At 35.1% G+C, this 19,431-nt stretch overlaps 1 long non-coding RNA gene across 1 annotated transcript; it reads right to left on the bottom strand.

The window, feature by feature from the left end:
• Window positions 1-14,050: 14,050 nt before the first annotated feature.
• LOC128292892 (uncharacterized) lies at window positions 14,051-15,693 on the bottom strand. The gene is made up of 3 exons (XR_008282866.1): window positions 15,571-15,693; window positions 15,021-15,106; window positions 14,051-14,200 (listed from the first exon to the last, which is right to left on the bottom strand). It is a non-coding gene; the product is annotated as an uncharacterized LOC128292892 (long non-coding RNA).
• Window positions 15,694-19,431: the final 3,738 nt, after the last annotated feature.

Here is a 19,431-nt window from a genome sequence, read left to right as displayed (position 1 = left end):
AATTCTAGAGACAGAATTAAAATTTAATTTTTACTAACAATTTTTAAAGTGTTAAATTAAAATTTTATCATTTTTAAGAGGGGTTAAAGTGTAATTTTACTTTTATTAAATTAAAATTTTAAAAATTTAAAAGGCAGACTCTTGCCAGGTGCCAACCCCTCTAGATTCGCCTCTGCTTATACTTGTGATCCAGGCCATAAAAAAAAGAAGTTATTAAATTATTTTTTTATGAAAATTCGATTACTTTATTGAAATTAGAACTTGAAAGATACAATCTACGAAAGCAATCAAAAACTCAAAAAGAAAGTTAAAAAATAGAAAGCAAAATAAACAGAGGCCTCACACAGAAACCCTAACCAACATTAACCATCAAGTGAAAATAGCAAGCACTTGAGGATAAAAGCTGGAGGAATAATGATTAAATAAATTCCCCAAATCAAAATATCCTTACCTTCTTTAAACATATTCGAAACAACAGTATTTATTAAATTAAAATTCAAAACAATTTATATATCGATATTACATTAAATAAATAAAAGCTTCTTATTGAGAGAATAGCAAGCAGGAGATTGAAAATTGAAGTCTTCAGGATTTTTTTTATGGGGAGGTTTTAGAGCAAGAAATGTGGCGAGAAGCATGTTATTTACCGAAAGGATGCAAGCATTTGAGAAATTCTTGTTATTCCCCACACAAAATATATAATAAATATCAACAAATAGAAAGTCCAACAAGGAGAATAAAGGGTGATATAAGTGGACCACAGGGCAGCAACATAAATTTCTGATATAAAAAGAGAGCATTCATTTCTTCTTTCTCTTAGATTGATAAAGATATATATATATATATATATATATATATATATATATATCTATTCATATGAGTTGGAAATGATTCCTCTTCATCAACTAATCACAACAATTCTCTTGCGGACGTGACAAAACAAAGGTAAAATAAATAAAAAAAACTAAAGAAAAAAAGAAAGTAGTGTTAGAGAATGACGAGAATATGCAATGCTAAAGAATTTAGATGTTGACATAATCCAGAATATCATGTAAGAAATGAATCAAGCTTTTGATCAATCAAAATAAATTCCATGGTGGGATATTTCTGGATATACCCACATGAGTTCCTTTAATTAATTCTTCTACCTTTTCATACTAAATCTTTTCATGAAAATGATGCGTCAATATATTTAATATGTAATTTCTTTTTCCTTTCTTACTGTTAAAAAAATTGGGTGATATTTTTTGAAAATTTTATTTAATCTCTTACATTTTTGAAATTTTTTATTAATTTTATTAAAATTTAAAAAAAATTGAACTCTTGAACTTTTGGGAAATTCTCATTAAACCATTAGAATTTTTAAAAATTTTAATTATACCTCCAAAAGTTAATAGTATGTTTCATCACTGTTTTCGAATATAAAATATGTCAATACTTGAGCAATTAATATATATATACTGCTTTATCTCTTATTAAAGAACATTCAACAAAGGGCAATGGTGGACCAAAGGGAACATAAAATTTATGATCTTAATTAAAGAAACTGTGAACATTATTAGAAAGATATCCATCTTTGAATGCATTCCGAAGGCCAGAATATCAGAAAAGAAAAAAAAAATGAAGGAACAAGGAAAAGAAGAGAAAGTAGTTCCTTTAATTTTCCTTATTCAGATAGGGTAGAGGATATAAAAAGAAGACGAAGAAGAGAATATACACATTAGGAGTAAATACTAAAGAGAACATTCATAAACTTTGCTCCTTAAAGATTAAAGGAAAACAATATTTGCAAAGGAATGGATATTATTTAATGTTAGGGAGAGAGAGAGAGAGAAAAAGGCATTGTTAAAGATTATTTTCTACTTTATTCCTTTGATAACTAAAGATGCTGTACACTGTATAGCAGATTTATACATCCAACATTCTATTTGTATTCCACAAAATACGAAGCATGGTTAAAGAAAAGAAAAAAAAGAGGCATACGTAAGTAATGCCTTTTTCATTTTTCTAAAGTGGAACTTAAATATGAGAGTATAATATTTAAAATATTAATAAACTAGGTTAACCTATAAATAAGACCCGAAGAACAGATAATCATAAAAATAACACCAGATGAAGATCAGAAATCACGTAGCTATGGCAAAATTTCCTAATAAGTAAAAATTAAGGAGAACATATTGAGAGTGTTTTATCCTCTTTGCATATTTTTTCTATTTTCTTCTTTGTCATTTCTTTTATGATATCTTTCGACTTTTTCAATTTACAGACAAATTTCTACTTTATTATCTCGCAATAATCTGTTCAACAAAGGGCATCTGTGGCCCAATGTTTTTTTTTTTCTAATAAAAAAAATTGTTGATCACTAAAAGTTCAGCCCTCGTTTTCTTCATTATCTGAAAGATAATGTTGAAGATACTCTAATCGAGAGGTGTGAAGAAGAGTTAATTCTTTTATCAAAGGATGTCTTACGAAAGGAAAAGAAAAATGAAGGAATTTAAGATGAAGGAAAAGAAGAGAAAGTATTTCTTTTCTCTTGATCAGAAGAAGATGGGCATAAAAGAAACAAACAAGAGAATATGCAATATAGAAACTCATGTTAAATACTTTGCTTTCTAAATGTCTTGAGTATTGCGCGCAGGTGCAATTAACAAAATTTCATACTTTTCCGCCATAATGGTACATTCAAACATCACCAAAGCTCAAATATTTTTCTTCGAAACTAGAATTAAATTGTATATTCTTATGAGAACTAAAATGCAATTTCACAATTTTAATGATTTATAATTTTTAAATAATTAAATTAAAATTTTATCATTTTGAAGGGGGCCAAAATATAATTTTACCTTTCACTAAATTAAATTTTTTTAAAAATTAAAGGGTGAAAATGAAATTTACTATTTTTAGGGGGTCGGGGCCCCTTCCTGTTGATCAGGGGTGTGCAAAAAAATTAATCTAAACTGAAGTGAACTGAACTGAAAAAACCAAAATTTTTCTGTTTAATCAGATTTCATGTTCAATTTAATTAGTTTATTTTGTTCAATATAATAAATTTTTGCTTTGGTTTATTCGGTTTTTCTCCTTAAGTTGATTTGATTTATTTGATTTACATGAATAATTCAATTTATTCAATTTTTGGTATAAAAAATCAAACCAACCGAATGCACACTCTTACCTGCTAGACTTTGCTTCTGCATTGCATGAATAAAAAAAGTTTTAGTATTGAATATTAATGGTAATACAAATGGGAGTGTAGTGGTGCTTAATTCTTCTTATATTTGACTTTCTTTGCTATCCAAATATTACTAATGAATTCTCATCCGAGTTAGGTTACGATAGCCAGAGTTATTAATATTCAATCAAGTGTTAGGTGTAATGATAAAGTATATTATATTATTAAAGAAAGATTTAAGCTTGAACTTTAGAGATGATATTGTTAAGAGAAACAATCACAAACTTTAGCCATGTTCTAGATAGGAAATACCCAAGAGAATAAATGTTGAAAAGTCAACAAAGGTAGGAAGCAACTTGTTAAAAAGGTGAAGCAAGTTGCACCGAATGTTGAAAAGTTGAATGGGATAATTGCAATTTTGGTCTCTATTTTTTAGGCCATTTGCAAGTTAGTCCCTGAACTTCAACTATAAATAGCCCTTCTCATTTTTCATTTCAACTATCCCAACCAATCTTTCTCTCTTAGTTTTCTCTCTTCTCCCATTTGAGAATTCTTAAGGAATTCTATTTGTTTGTAATATTTTGGAGATAGTAAAGTTATCATCTGGTGTTAGTGCAGGGGCGTAGGTATAATTTACGAACCTCGTTAAAACTCTTGTGTTCTTTCTTGTCCTATTTTTCTTTCAATATTTGAGGGTATAATAGTAGTATTTAATTGTGCTATTAAATTACTATAGAAGGGATATTCTGACTAAGGAAAGACTTGGTATTTAAGAGATCCTTGTGATCCACCTCTCTTCCCTAGGAATTGAACTTTGTGTGATTTTTTAGTACAATAATTTACACGCTTCCGACCCTATTGGAACTACAAGTGGTATCAGAGCTGAAGGTTAATCGTAGTATGCTCTGTGGTTGCAGTTTAAACTGATCTTCCACATCAAAAAAGATTTCCTTAGGTATATTGAAAGATTATGGAGAAAACGGTCGGTGTAGGAGCTTCAACATCGTCCATGTGGACAAGACCGACAATTGCAAATGCAAGATTGGCCGTGGAGATCTTTGATGGCACGGGCCATTTTGGTATGTGGCAAAGTGAGGTTCTAGATGCCCTTTTTCAGCAGGGTCTAGACATTGCCATTGATGAAGAGAAACCAGATGATGTACAAGAGAAAGATTGGAAGACAATCAATCGGTTGGCATGTGGCACAATTCGATCATGCCTTTCTCGAGAAGCGGTATGCTTTTTCAAAGGAAACTTCGCAAATAAGTTGTGGGGGCACTTGAAGAAAATTTTTGAAGAAAAATAGTCAAAATAAGCTCCACTTGAAGAAAAATGATTCGCTTCACTTACGTCCCGGTACCACAATGAATGATCACATCACCAAATTTAATCGTTAGTCACCGATTTGCTAAATCTGGATGAGACATTCAAAGATGAAGATTTGGCTTTGATCTTTGTTGGGGTCATCTATTGAGGAGTTTGAGTTCCTAGAAACTACTCTACTTCATGGCAGGAGTGATATATCTCGGCGAAGTCATGCGACCTTATCGATTATGAACAAAGAAAGAAGGTCAAACAGAAAAACTTAATCAGAGATACAGAAGCTTTAGCAGTCCGAGGTCGTTCATACACTCGGAAGAAAACTCAGAAAGGCCACTGAAAGAAAAATTGTCCAAAGCTGAAGAATAAGAGAAAAGCTGCTGTAGATGCTTGTGTTGTAAAGCATGATACCAGTGACTCGAACTATCCTTTGGTTGCATCATCATCGTCGTTCCATTCAGATGAGTGGATATTGGATTCGGGTTGTACCTATCATATGTCCCCTAACCGGGAGTGGTTCTCTGATTTAGTTGAGCTAAATGGAGGAGTTGTTTATATGGGCAATGACAATGCCTGTAAAACTATTGGGATAGGATCAATCCAATTAAAAAATCAAGATGGATCAACTAGAGTTCTGACTGATGTTCGGTACGTGCCCAGTTTGAAGAAAAATCTCATCTCATTGGGAGCCTTGGAATCCAATGGTTCAGTTGTTACTATGAGAGATGGGATTTTGAAAGTGACATCTGGCGCACTTGTGATATTGAAGGGCATCAGGAAAAATAACTTGTATTACTACCAAGGTAGTACAGTTATTGGAGCAGTCGCTGCAGCTTCCGGTAACAAAGAATTGGACTCGATGCAGTTGTGGCATATGAAGTTGAGACATGCCAGCGAAAAATCCTTGCAAATTCTGGCAAAGCAAGGATTGTTGAAAGGTGCAAAGGCTTGCAAATTAAAATTTTGTGAGCATTGTGTTCTGGGAAAGCAAAAGAGAGTGAAATTCGGCACTACTATCCATAATACAAAAGGTATTTTGGAATATGTTCACTCAGATGTGTGGAGGCCTTCCAAGATACCTTCATTGGGAGGAAAACACTACTTTGTTACTTTTGTTGATGACTTTTCCAAAAGAGTTTGGGTGTATACCATGAGAACTAAGGATGAAGTGCTTAGAGTTTTTCTTAAATGGAAAACTATGATCGAAAACCAGACTGGCAAGAAAATCAAGCGGCTTAGGACGGGCAATGGAGGGGAATATAAAAGTGATCCGTTCTTCGATGTGTGCCAAGAGTATTGTAACGCCCCCACACCCGAGACCGTCGCCGGAGTCGAGTATGAGGTGTTACTAAGCTTAGTTTAACATTTTTAGAACTTTGAATTATTTGTTTCTACATTCACAGCTTTTAAGCTACTTGCATCACAGTCACAAGAAAAATCATATCTCGAGTTACGAAACTCGAAATTAAGATCCGTAAATTTTCCCTGAATCTAGACTCATAAAACTATCTACTAATTTTTTTCTAGAATTTTTGGTTGGGCCAATTAGTACAGTTTATTAGTTAAAGTTACCCCTGTTTCAAGACTCGACTGGTCTGACCTCTATTTACTACGAACCACATTTCTCTCTGTACAAAATTCATATGACTATGAGGTTTGTTTATGCTAAAACTAGACTCAATAAGGATTCTGAGGATATAAAATACACCACCACATTATATCTTTACAATTTATGGTGAATTTATAAAGTAGGAACAGGGGATTCAGAAACTGCTATGACTCTGTTTCACTAAGATTAAAATATCTTCTAACATATACTTCCTTTACTTGTTTCATTTCTTTCATGTGAAACTAGACATAATAAGCTTCAATTTGATATGTATTTCACCACCAAATTCAATTTCTATGATTTTTAGTAAATTTTCAAACTCGCGTTAGTGTTGCTGCGGTATTCTGTTTATGGTAAATTTCATCCTTTTTATGAGTTTTTATGCACTAAGTATCTTAATAGTTTTCCTTAACATCAAACATAATCTAAACTAACCATTTTCATAATTTATCATTATCAAGCATTTCCTCAACCATTTCACAACCATACCATAAGATCATTTACACAAAATGGGTATATTGCTATACATGCCATACTTAAATTTACAAGCCATTTACCAAAAATCTTACGGATAGTGTGGTGAGCCTTCGACCTATCCCGACTCTGAAGTGGCTTGTCCAAAACTACAATGAGTAAGAAGGAGGGAGTAAGCATAAATGCTTAGTAAGTTCATATGCAAATAATAAGTAACATAACAAACAGTTATACCGGTCAACATTAGCATACATCACTAAAACACATATCACATTTTTAATCATTCTTCATCATCTTATTACCTTATCGTGGTTGTATCAATACTCAACCCGAGGGTTAAATACATACCTGTCCAAAATATCCATTTCGTATCACTTACCAATACGTCTCTTTACATCTCGAAATTTTCCTCCATTTGAGTAGAACTTTACCACGTTGAACACATCGGAATATAATTCGGATACATGGATAACTTGCACATAAGTGCCACATATTCAATCAAGCAATCATGTAACCGCCCATAGCGAACTTGGACTCAACTCAACGAGCTCGGGCGTTCGCATCCATAAGTGAACTCGGACTCAACTCAACGAGTTCGGATGCCTAGTTACATCTCACGAACTCGGACTCGACTCAACGAGTTCGGACATTCGCATCCATAAGTGAACTCGGACTCAACTCAACGAGTTCGGATGCTCAACCATCCTAGTGACATGTCACTTGTATCCTAATCTATTCCTAAGGTTCAAACGGGCTTTGTCCTCGAACACTTATCCTTGCCGTCTTCGTAGAATGCGAAATCAATACTCGGTAACAATTATATTTAACGGTAGTTCACATAATTTACATATTATTTGAAATTAACCACAAAGCATACATTTCATAATAAAATTCAGCATAACACATAATTAATATCAATAACTTAAAAATAACAATTATGCTACATTATTTACACATGAACTTACCTTGGTACCAAAATACAAAGATTTTGCAATTTAGTCCACAATCTTTTCTTTTCCTCGATTGAGGTCGATTCCACGTCTTTCTTGATCTAAAATAACACATTTAGCTTATTTAATACTCACATTATCAAATTAATCCTTAACTCAAATTTTGGCAAAATTACAATTTTACCCTAAACTTTTGCATATTTACATTTTTGCCCCTAGGCTCGGGATTAAACTTTATTCCTTATTCTTATGTTTTACAACATGCTGATCACTTTTCTCTTCTATGGCAACATCAAATTCTCACTCTAACATGTACTTGTGACTATTAGGTATTTTTGGATTAAGCCCTTTTACTCGTTTTTGCTTAAAATCGAGTAGTACAAGTTGTCTAACATAATTTAAAACCCCATATTCTATCATAAAACATCAAAATACACAAATTTCACCTATGGGTATTTTTCCAAATATAAACCCTAGGTTGAATTATTGCTAACATAAGCTTAATCGAGCTACAGAGATCTCAAAACGTAAAATCATTAAAAGCGGGCTTGGAATCACTTACTATGGAGCTTGGAAGCTTGAAACAAACCCTAGCTATGGAGAACCCTTGAAATTTCGGCCTAATGAAGAAGATGGACAAAAATTGGCTTTTAATTTTGTTTTTAATTCATTTTAATAACTAAATGACTAAAATACCCTTACTACTAAACTTTCCAAAAATTCCTTCCATGTCCTAATTTTGTCCATGAACTTAAAATTGGTAAAATTGCTATTTAAGACCTCCTCATTAATATTCCAAAACAATTTCATACTAAAAACTTCTAGAATGCAAGTTTTGCAACTTATTCGATTTAGTCCCTACTTTCAATTTAAGCACTTTAGGCATAGAATTTCATCACGAAATTTTCACACAATCATGCAATCATATCATAAACCTCAAAATAATTATAAAATAATTATTTCTATCTCGGATTTATGGTCACGAAACCACTATTCCTATTAGGCCCTAATTCGGGATATTACAACTCTCCCCCCTTTAAGGATTTTCGTCCTCGAAAATCTTACCGGTAAACAGATGTGGGTATTGATTTCTCATAGTTTCTTCGGATTCCCATGTAGCTTCTTCTACTCCATGCCTTTGCCACTACACCTTCACAAGTGCAACATTTTTATTCCTTAGTTGTTTGACCTCTCGAGCTAAAATCTTAATCGGTTCTTCTTCGTAGGTCATATCTGGTTGTAGTTCAATTTCTGTCGGTGAAACTACATGTGAAGGATCCTAACGATACCAACGTAACATAGATACGTGGAACACATCATGAATCTTCTCTAATTCAGGTGGTAATGCTAGCCGATATGCTACCGATCCAACTTTTTCAATTACTTCATACGGCCCAATAAAACGCGGACTTAATTTTCCCTTCCGTCCAAATCTAAGGACTTTCTTCCACGGAGACACCTTTAAAAATACTTTATCACCAACTTGAAATTCAATGTCCTTTCGTTTTAGATCTGCATAAGATTTCTGTCTATCTGAAGCAGCTTTCAAACAATCTCAAATTACTTTCACTTTTTCTTTAGTTTCTTTTATTAGATCAACTCCATAAATCTGATTTTCCTTGAGTTCAGTCCAATACAATGGTGTTCGACACTTACGACCATATAATGCTTCATAAGGTGCCATTTTCAAGCTCGTCTGATAACTATTATTGTAAGCAAATTCCTCTTTCCCAACTTCCTTGAAATTCTAATACACAACATCTAAGCATATCTTCAAGAATCTGAATTATTCTTTCTGATTGTCCATCAGTTTATGGATGAAAAGCAGTACTGAAATTTAACTTCGTAGCTAACGCGTCTTGCAACTTTTGCCAAAACCGCGAGGTAAACCTTGGATCTCTATCTGAAATAATCGATAATGGTATTCCGTGTAATCTAACAATTTCTCTAATATACAGTTCAACCAACTTGTTAAGAGAATAATCCGTACGTACCGGGATAAAATGAGCCGACTTAGTTAATTTGTCAACTATTACCCAGATGGCATCTTTCTTTCCCGGAGTCAATGGCAATCCTGAAACAAAATCCATAGTAATCCGATCCCATTTCCATTCAGGAACCATAATAGGCTGGAGTAATCCTGAAGGTACTTGGTGTTCAACTTTCACTGTTGACAAATTAAGCATTTGGACACAAACTCGATATATCTCTTTTCATTCCATTCCACCAATACATTTTCTTCAAGTCATTATACATTTTCGTACTACGGATGAATCGAGAAATAACCACTATGTGCTTCTGTAGGATCTTTTGAATCAATTCCTCATTCTTGATTACACAAATCCGATCTTTAAACATTAAGCACCCATCGAACCAATTCGAAATCGATCCGTGTCGACTTCACCTTTATTTTCTTTTGGCTAGCAAATCTTGATCATTTTTCTGAGTTTCAGAAATCTCTTGTAAAAACATTGGTTTTGCTCTTAACTCTGCTAGAATCGAACCATCATTTGACACTTTCAACTGAGTGTTCATAACTCTCAAAGCAAACAACAACTTTCTGCTCAAAGCATCAGCAACCACATTCGCTTTTCCCGGATGATAATCAATAACAAGCTCGTAATCTTTCAACAACTCCAACCATCTTCGTTGTCTCAAATTCAAGTCTTTTTGTGACATCAAGTACTTAAGACTTTTGTGGTCGGTATATACCGACATTTTCACCATACAAATAATGTCGCCAAATTTTCAAAGCAAACACCACCATGACCAATTCCAAATCGTGAGTAGGATAATTCCTCTCATGAGGTTTTAACGCCTCGAAGCATATGCCACCACTTTTCCTTCTTGCATGAGTACACACCCAAGCCATTTAGAGAAGCATCACTATACACCACAAATTCTTTACCTAATTCGGGTTGTACCAACACTAGTGCTTGATTAATAACTTTTCAATTCTTCAAAACTCGTTGACATTCTTACGTCCATTCAAATTTAACATCCTTTCGGAGTAGTCTAGTCATAGGAGCAGCAATTATAGAAAATCCATTTACAAACCACCGATAATACCCAGCTAGCCCCAAGAAACTTCTAACTTGATTCGTTTTTCGGTGGTTTCCAATCAACAATGGCTGAAATTTTACTAGGATCAACCCGTATACCATCACCTGAAACAATATGACCCAAAAATCCAACTTCTCGAAGCCAAAATTCACTTTTACTAAACTTAGCATACAACTGCTTATTTCTCAAAGTTTGCAAAACTATCCTCAAATGCTCAGCATGCTCTGTATCATCTTTTGAATAAATTAAAATATCATCTATAAACACCACAACAAATTTGTCCAAGTCTGGCTGAAATATGCGATTCATTAAATCCATAAACACAACAGGAGCATTTTTCAATCCGAATGGCATAACTAAAATTCATAATGACCATACCTTGTTCTAAAAAGCGGTTTAGGCACATCCGACTCTTTTACCCATGAGTTGGTAATACCGGATCTCAAGTCAATCTTTGAAAACCATGTCGCTCCTTTTAGTGATCAAACAAATCATCAATTCTAACAGCGGATACTTGTTTTTGATTGTCACCTTGTTTAACTGCCGATAATCAACACATAATCTCATAGAACCATCCTTCTTTTCACAAATAACACGGAGCACCCAAGGTGAAAAACTTCGGTCTCACAAAACCTTTATCAGTCAACTCTTGCAAGCTGCGACTTTAATTCCTTCAACTCTGCTGGTGCCATTCTATACGGAACAATCGAAATCGGAGTGTTCCGGTATCAAATCAATACCAAATTCTACTTCCACACCGAGGCAAACCGGTAATTCTTCCGAAATCGTCCGCAAATTCACACACAACCCAGTCTTGATTCAACTTTCTTTTCAACTTCTTTTGTATTAATTACATACGCCAAATAAGCTTCATAACCCTTTCTCGAGATATCTTTGAGCCGACATTGAAGAAATCACACTAGGCAATGCCTCGATTTATCGATTCAACCCGCAGAGTTTCATCATTTCCACACTTTAATTCTATAACCTTTTCTTTGCAATTTACTATAGCATCATGCAATGTCAACCAATCCATACCCAAAATAACATCAAATTCATCAAGCGGCAACAACATCAAGTCGGTAGGAAAGTAATGATCCCGAATCATTAAAGGACATTTCTTACATACTTTATCAACAGTCACACATTTGCCTAACGGATTCGACACTCTAATCATAAATTATGTATTCTCAACAGGTATATTCATACTAGACACCAATTTCATGCACACATATGAATGAGTAGAACCGGGATCAATCAAAGCAATAACATTAACATTATAGAGAGAAAATGTACCGGTAATCACATCAGGTGAGGAAGCATCTTCACGCGCTTTAATAGCATAAGTTCTAGCCGAGCCCTTCCTTCAGTCTAACCAAGTGCGTCACGGCTACATTCTTCTTGCTTGTTTCACTTCCAACTTTTCTCGGATACCTTCCCTCGAGTCGCACCACTAGCTTTTACATTCGAAATTTTTCTTTCTCGGCTCTCTCTAGGCGGTCTCTAATAAAATGATCAGGAGAACCACATCGAAAACATTCATTTGCTCAGCGGGCCAAAATGATTTCTACACACACCGGCACTCGGGTTTAACAAATCTCGTATTTCCACACTAGCCGCAAGTAGTCCGAGATTTAGGACCCACATTTCGCTTCTTAAAATTTCCATATGATTGCCCAAATGAAACTTGGGAGCGAGGATTCATATTTCTTGACTTTCCGGTTTGCTATGAGGTGCATTACTCATTGGTCTTTTCTTCCAATTTCGTGTTTGATTCTACCTTTTCTTTTCCTTGATGAATTCTTCACCTTGCAAGCTTCGATTCGACAAGTACCACCATTTCTTTTAGTTCAAGGATCCCAACAAATACCTTAATGTCTTCGTTAAGCCCGCCTTCAAATCGTCGGCACATCTTGGCTTCAGAGGAACATATTCCTGCATACTTACTTAATCGAACAAACTCTCTTTCATATTTCGAGATCGTCATATTACCTTGCTTCACTCAAGAAACTCTTTACATTTTGATCAATAAATCTTTCACTAATATATTTCTTCGAAACTCTTCTTGAAAGAATTCCCAGTTACCCTCTCTTTCGGTACCACCAAATCAAAGTCTTCCACCAATTATAGGCTGAATCTCTCAACAAAGATGTAGCACATTTCAAACATTCTTGGTGTACAAGATAATTCATCAAATACCGGATAGAATTTTCAAGCCGAACTCGCTTTCTCGCATCATCATCAATATTTGCTCTAAATTCTTCAGCCCCTTGTTTACGAATTCTATCAACGGGGTTCTGTGAAATTTTATCATATCCACTCCTTGAGGCATTGGAGGCATAGGTTGAGGAATTGGGGAGGTGGGGAGGTCGTACATTTGGGTTCGTCTGAACGAACTCGGTGTACCATGCACTCATCATTTGGAGAAAGGCTTCCGATCCCTTTCCCTCCTCCACGACCAACAGTGGGGTGGGTTTTCAGTCGCGCTGCTCCATCAGCGGAGTGGCGCATTACTCAGACTTCATCGCCACAACTGGATCGGGATCCATTTACTATATAAAAAAATTCATTTAAAAGGTCAAGTCGTCACACTATCACAATTCATACATATGGCATGTATAGCAAAATCCGTACATACAACACGTAGTCCGAGAACCGACTAAACCTGCTCTGATACCACTAAATGTAACGCCCCCACACCCGAGACCGTCGCCGGAGTCGAGTATGAGGTGTTACTAAGCTTAGTTTAACATTTTTAGAACTTTGAATTATTTGTTTCTACATTCACAGCTTTTAAGCTACTTGCGTCACAGTCACAAGAAAAATCATATCTCGAGTTACGAAACTCAAAATTAAGATCCGTAAATTTTACCTGAATCTAGACTCATAAAACTATCTACTAATTTTTTCTAGAATTTTGGTTGGGCCAATTAGTACAGTTTATTAGTTAAAGTTACCCTGTTTCAAGACTCGACTGGTCTGACCTCTGTTTACTACGAACCACATTTCTCTCTGTACAAAATTCATATGACTATGAGGTTTGTTTATGCTAAAACTAGACTCAATAAGGATTCTGAGGATATAAAATACACCACCACATTATATCTTTACAATTTATGGTGAATTTCTAAAGTAGGAACAGGGGATTCAGAAACTGCTATGACTCTGTTTCACTAAGATTAAAATATCTTCTAACATATACTTCCTTTACTTGTTTCATTTGTTTCATGTGAAACTAGACATAATAAGCTTCAATTTGATATGTATTTCACCACCAAATTCAATTTCTATGATTTTAGTAAATTTTCAAACTCGCGTTAGTGTTGCTGCGGTATTCTGTTTATGGTAAATTTCATCCTTTTATGAGTTTTATGCACTAAGTATCTTAATAGTTTTCCTTAACATCAAACATAATCTAAACTAACCATTTTCATAATTTATCATTATCAAGCATTTCCTCGACCATTTCACAACCATACCATAAGATCATTTACACAAAATGGGTATATTGCTATACATGCCATACTTAAATTTACAAGCCATTTACCAAAAATCTTCTGGATAGTGTGACTGAGCCTTCGACCTATCCCGACTCCTGAGCTGGCTTGTCCAAAACTACAATGAGTAAGAAGGAGGGAGTAAGCATAAATGCTTAGTAAGTTCATATGCAAATAATAAGTAACATAACAAACAGTTATACCAGTCAACATTAGCATACATCACTAAAACACATATCACATTTTTAATCATTCTTCATCATCTTATTACCTTATCGTGGTTGTATCAATACTCAACCCGAGGGTTAAATACATACCTGTCCAAAATATCCATTTCGTATCACTTACCAATACGTCTCTTTACATCTCGAAATTTTCCTCCATTTGAGTAGAACTTTACCCGTTGAACACATCGGAATATAATTTGGATACATGGATAACTTGCACATAAGTGCCACATATTCAATCAAGCAATCATGTAACCCGCCCATAAGCGAACTTGGACTCAACTCAACGAGCTCGGGCGTTCGCATCCATAAGTGAACTCGGACTAAACTCAACGAGTTCGGATGCCTAGTTACATCTCATGAACTCGGACTCGACTCAACGAGTTCGGACATTCGCATCCATAAGTGAACTCGGACTCAACTCAACGAGTTCGGATGCTCAACCATCCTAGTGACATGTCACTTGTATCCTAATCTATTCCTAAGGTTCAAACGGGCTTTGTCCTCGAACACTTATCCTTGCCGTCTTCCGTAGAATGCCGAAATCAATACTCGGTAACAATTATATTTAACAGGTAGTTCACATAATTTACATATTATTTGAAATTAACCACAAAGCATACATTTCATAATAAAATTCAGCATAACACATAATTAATATCAATAACTTAAAAATAACAATTATGCTACATTATTTACACATGAACTTACCTTGGTACCAAAATACAAAGATTTTGCAATTTAGTCCACAATCTTTTCTTTTCCTCGATTGAGGTCGATTCCACGTCTTTCTTGATCTAAAATAACACATTTAGCTTATTTAATACTCAAATTATCAAATTAATCCTTAACTCAAATTTTGGCAAAATTACAATTTTACCCCTAAACTTTTGCATATTTACATTTTTGCCCCTAGGCTCTGGATTAAACTTTATTCCTTATTCTTATGTTTTACAACATGCTAATCACTTTTCTCTTCTATGGCAACATCAAATTCTCACTCTAACATGTACTTGTGACTATTAGGTATTTTACCGATTAAGCCCTTTACTGTTTTTGCTTAAAATCGAGTAGTACAAGTTGTCTAACATAATTTAAAACCCCATATTATATCATAAAACATCAAAATACACAAATTTCACCTATGGGTATTTTTCCAAATATAAACCCTAGGTTGAATTGTTGCTAACATAAGCTTAATCGAGCTACCGAGATCTCAAAAACGTAAAAATCATTAAAAACGGGGCTTGGAATCACTTACTATGGAGCTTGGAAGCTTGAAACAAACCCTAGCTATGGAGAACCCTTGAAATTTCGGCCTAATGAAGAAGATGGACAAAAATTGGCTTTTAATTTTGTTTTTAATTCATTTTAATAACTAAATGACTAAAATACCCTTACTACTAAACTTTCCAAAAATTCCTTCCATGTCCTAATTTTGTCCATGAACTTAAAATTGGTAAAATTGCTATTTAAGACCTCCTCATTAATATTCCAAAACAATTTCATACTAAAAACTTCTAGAATGCAAGTTTTGCAACTTATTCGATTTAGTCCCTACTTTCAATTTAAGCACTTTAGGCATAGAATTTCATCACGAAATTTTCACACAATCATGAAATCATATCATAAACCTCAAAATAATTATAAAATAATTATTTCTATCTCGGATTTATGGTCACGAAACCACTATTCCTATTAGGCCCTAATTCGGGATATTACAAGTATGGTATTGTTCGACACTTCACAGTTAGGGATACACCGCAGTAGAATGGAGTGGTAGAGCGTATGAATCGAACATTGCTGGAGAAAGTTCGATGTATGTTGTCCAATGTTGGGTTGGGCAAACAATTTTGGGCTGAGACTGTGACATACGCTGGTCATCTTGTTAATCGTTTGCCATCATCTGCATTAGAAAGAAAAACTCTTATGGAGGTATGGTCTGGAAAACCGGCTACAGATTATGATTCCTTACATGTGTTTGGATCCACTGCATATTACCATGTGAAGGAGTCAAAACTAGATCCGAGGGCAAAGAAAGCTCTCTTTATGGGAATCACTTCTGGAGTGAAGGGATTTCATCTTTGGTGCTTAAGCACAAAGAAAATGATCTGTAGTAGAGATGTTACCTTTGATGAATCTGCCACATTGAAAAAAGGTAGCAGATAAAGATATTCAGACAAGCGATACTCCACAGCAGGTAGAGTGTACTCCAAAACAGGTGGAGTTTGAGCAGATGGGGATTTGCCCAATTAATAAGTCTAATTCTCCAGCCACAATGGAGGAATTAGAGGTTGAAGAGGTTCTGACCCAAGAACCATTAAGTACACCAGAACCAGTTGCAGTTGCAAGGCCACGGAGAGAAATTCGTAAACCTGCTCGATTTACTGATATGGTGGCCTACGCCCTTCCCGTTGTTGATGATGATATTCCTGTCACTTATCAAGATGCAATCCAAAGCTTAGAAAGTGACAAATGGAAAAGCGCCATGGATGAAGAAATGCAGTCTCTCCAGAAGAACAATACTTGGGCGTTGGCGCAATTACTGAAAGGTAAAAGGGCAATCGGATGTTAGTGGGTATTCGCAAAGAAAGATGGATCTCCTAGCAAGAAAGATATTCGCTACAAGGCAAGATTGGTAGCTAAAGGCTACGCTCAGAAGGAGGGAATTGACTACAATGATGTATTTTCCCCTGTTGTGAAGCATTCCTCCATCAGAATTTTGTTGGCCTTGGTAGCACAGTTGAATTTGGAGCTAGCTCAACTTGATGTTAAGATGGCTTTCTTGCATGGTAAGTTAGAAGAGGAGATCTATATGACTCAGCCCGAAGGATACACAGATGCTGGTGGTAGAAATTGGGTTTGTAAGCTGAACAAATCGCTATATGGATTGAAGCAATCCCCAAGGCAGTGGTACAAGTGATTTGATAGCTTTATGAGAAGGCAGAAGTACACAAGAAGCAAATATGACAATTGTGTGTATTTGCAGAAGTTGCATGACGGATCTTTCATTTATCTATTCTTGTATGTTGATGATATGTTAATCGCTTCGAAGAGCCAAAAATAGATAGATAAGCTGAAGGCTCAGTTGAATCAAGAGTTCGAGATGAAAGATCTAGGTGAGGCCACGAAGATTCTCGGCATGGAGATAAGTAGAGATAGACAGAGAGGCAAGCTTTGTTTGAATCAGAAGCAATATCTGAAAAAGGTATTACAATGTTTTGGTGTAAATGAAAACACAAAACATGTAAGTACCCCACTTGCTTCTCATTTGAAACTTAGTGCTCAATTATCTCCAAAAACTGAAGAAGAAAGAGAATATATGGCAAAAGTCGCATATGCAAATGCAGTTGGGAGTTTGATGTATGCGATGGTGTGTCTGTGACCGACATTTCACAAGTTTGTTGGAGTTGTGAGCGGTATATGCATGATTCTGGAAAAGGACATTGGCAAGCTGTGAAATGGATTCTATGGTATCTTCAAAAAACCGTAGATGTTGGTTTAATTTTTGAGCAGGATGAAGCACTTGGTCAGTTTGTAGTTGGATATGTTGATTCCGACTTTGCTGGTGATTTAGATAAACGTCGTTCAATTACGGGTATCTGTTTACTCTTGCTAAAGCCCCAGTGAGTTGAAGTCTACCTTCTGATCTCTGATGGTGTGTCTACTATAGAGGCGAATATATGGCGATTCTGAAGTCATTAAGGAGGCTATTTGGCTTGATGGATTGTTGAAAGACTTGGGAGTTGTTCAAAGTCACATTAGTATATATTGTGACAGTCAGAGCACTATTCATTTAGCGAAAAATCAAGTCTATCATTCAAGAACCAAGCATATCGACGTAGGATATCACTTTGTGCGGGAAGTCTTTGAAAAGGGAAAAATTCTACTTCAGAAGATTCCGACAGCAGATAATCCCGCAGATATGATGACCAAGGTGGTAACAACAATCAAGTTTAATCATTGTTTGAACTTGATTAACATCCTGAGAATTTGAGCACCTTCAAGTGTATGGTGCTCGAGAGCGCATTTGTAGGCACTACAAAAGATAGCTTTATCAAATTTGGGGAGTTGAAGGAAGTGTGTGAAGATGTGATTATCCTAATCAAATCTTCAAGGTGGAGATTGTTGAAAAGTCAACAAAGGTAGGAAGCAACTTGTTAAAAAGGTGAAGCAAGTTGCACCGAGTGTTGAAAAGTTGAATGGGATAATTGCAATTTTTGTCCCTATTTTTTAGGCCATTTGCAAGTTAGTCCCTGAACTTCAACTATAAATAGACCTTCTCATTTTTCATTTCAACTATCCCAACCAATCTTTCTCTCTTAGTTTTCTCTCTTCTCCCATTTGAGAATTCTTAAGGAATTCTATTTGTTTGTAAAATTTTGGAGATAGTAAAATTATCATCTAGTGTTAGTGCCCGAGGACGTAGGTATAATTTACCGAACCTCGTTAAAACTCTTGTGTTCTTTCTTGTCCTATTTTTCTTTCAATATTTAATGGTATAATAGTAGTATTTAATTGTGCTATTAAATTACTATAGAAGGGATATTCTGACTAAGGAATGGTATTTAAGAGATCTTTGTGATCAACCTCTTTTCCCTGGAAATTGAACTTTGTGTGATTTTTTAGTACAATAATTTACACGCTTCCGACCCTATTGGAACTACAATAAACTTATCTTAAGGTAGTATTATTTCCCTAATTTGAAGGTTAGTTCATTATTTAAAAAGATTAAAATAAAAATATTAAGCTCAAAATGGATTTTTACAAACAATGAGTTTAGTTTTAAAGAATGAGAGTTGGTCACTAAATCTCAATTCTTGTTTGTACAAGGACTATTGGAGCACCCATGAGATGAAAATTGTTCTCACAATTTTGTCGTGCATTGTTAGTGAAAGGTGGCCTTTACTATATGTACCCCCATAATCTTTTTTTTAGTTAATTGATGCGAAAACATTTCCCCAACTCATCCCGTCTCCCCTTTGACGGCTAAATGGGTCTAACAGATTCTCATTGACGACACTTCCCCTCTGCCCCCGAGGGATGAATAGATCCATAGCGGAAAGGATTATTGGACTACACTTGCGATAAGTCAATATTGTTTGCTCCGAATGTGAAGATT

Source organism: Gossypium arboreum, chromosome 5 (genome assembly GCF_025698485.1).
Source record: "Gossypium arboreum isolate Shixiya-1 chromosome 5, ASM2569848v2, whole genome shotgun sequence".
Classification (NCBI taxonomy): Eukaryota; Viridiplantae; Streptophyta; class Magnoliopsida; order Malvales; family Malvaceae; genus Gossypium; species Gossypium arboreum.
The sequence above is the reverse complement of the archived record's forward strand: the minus strand, read 5'-3'. Positions and strand labels throughout refer to the sequence as shown.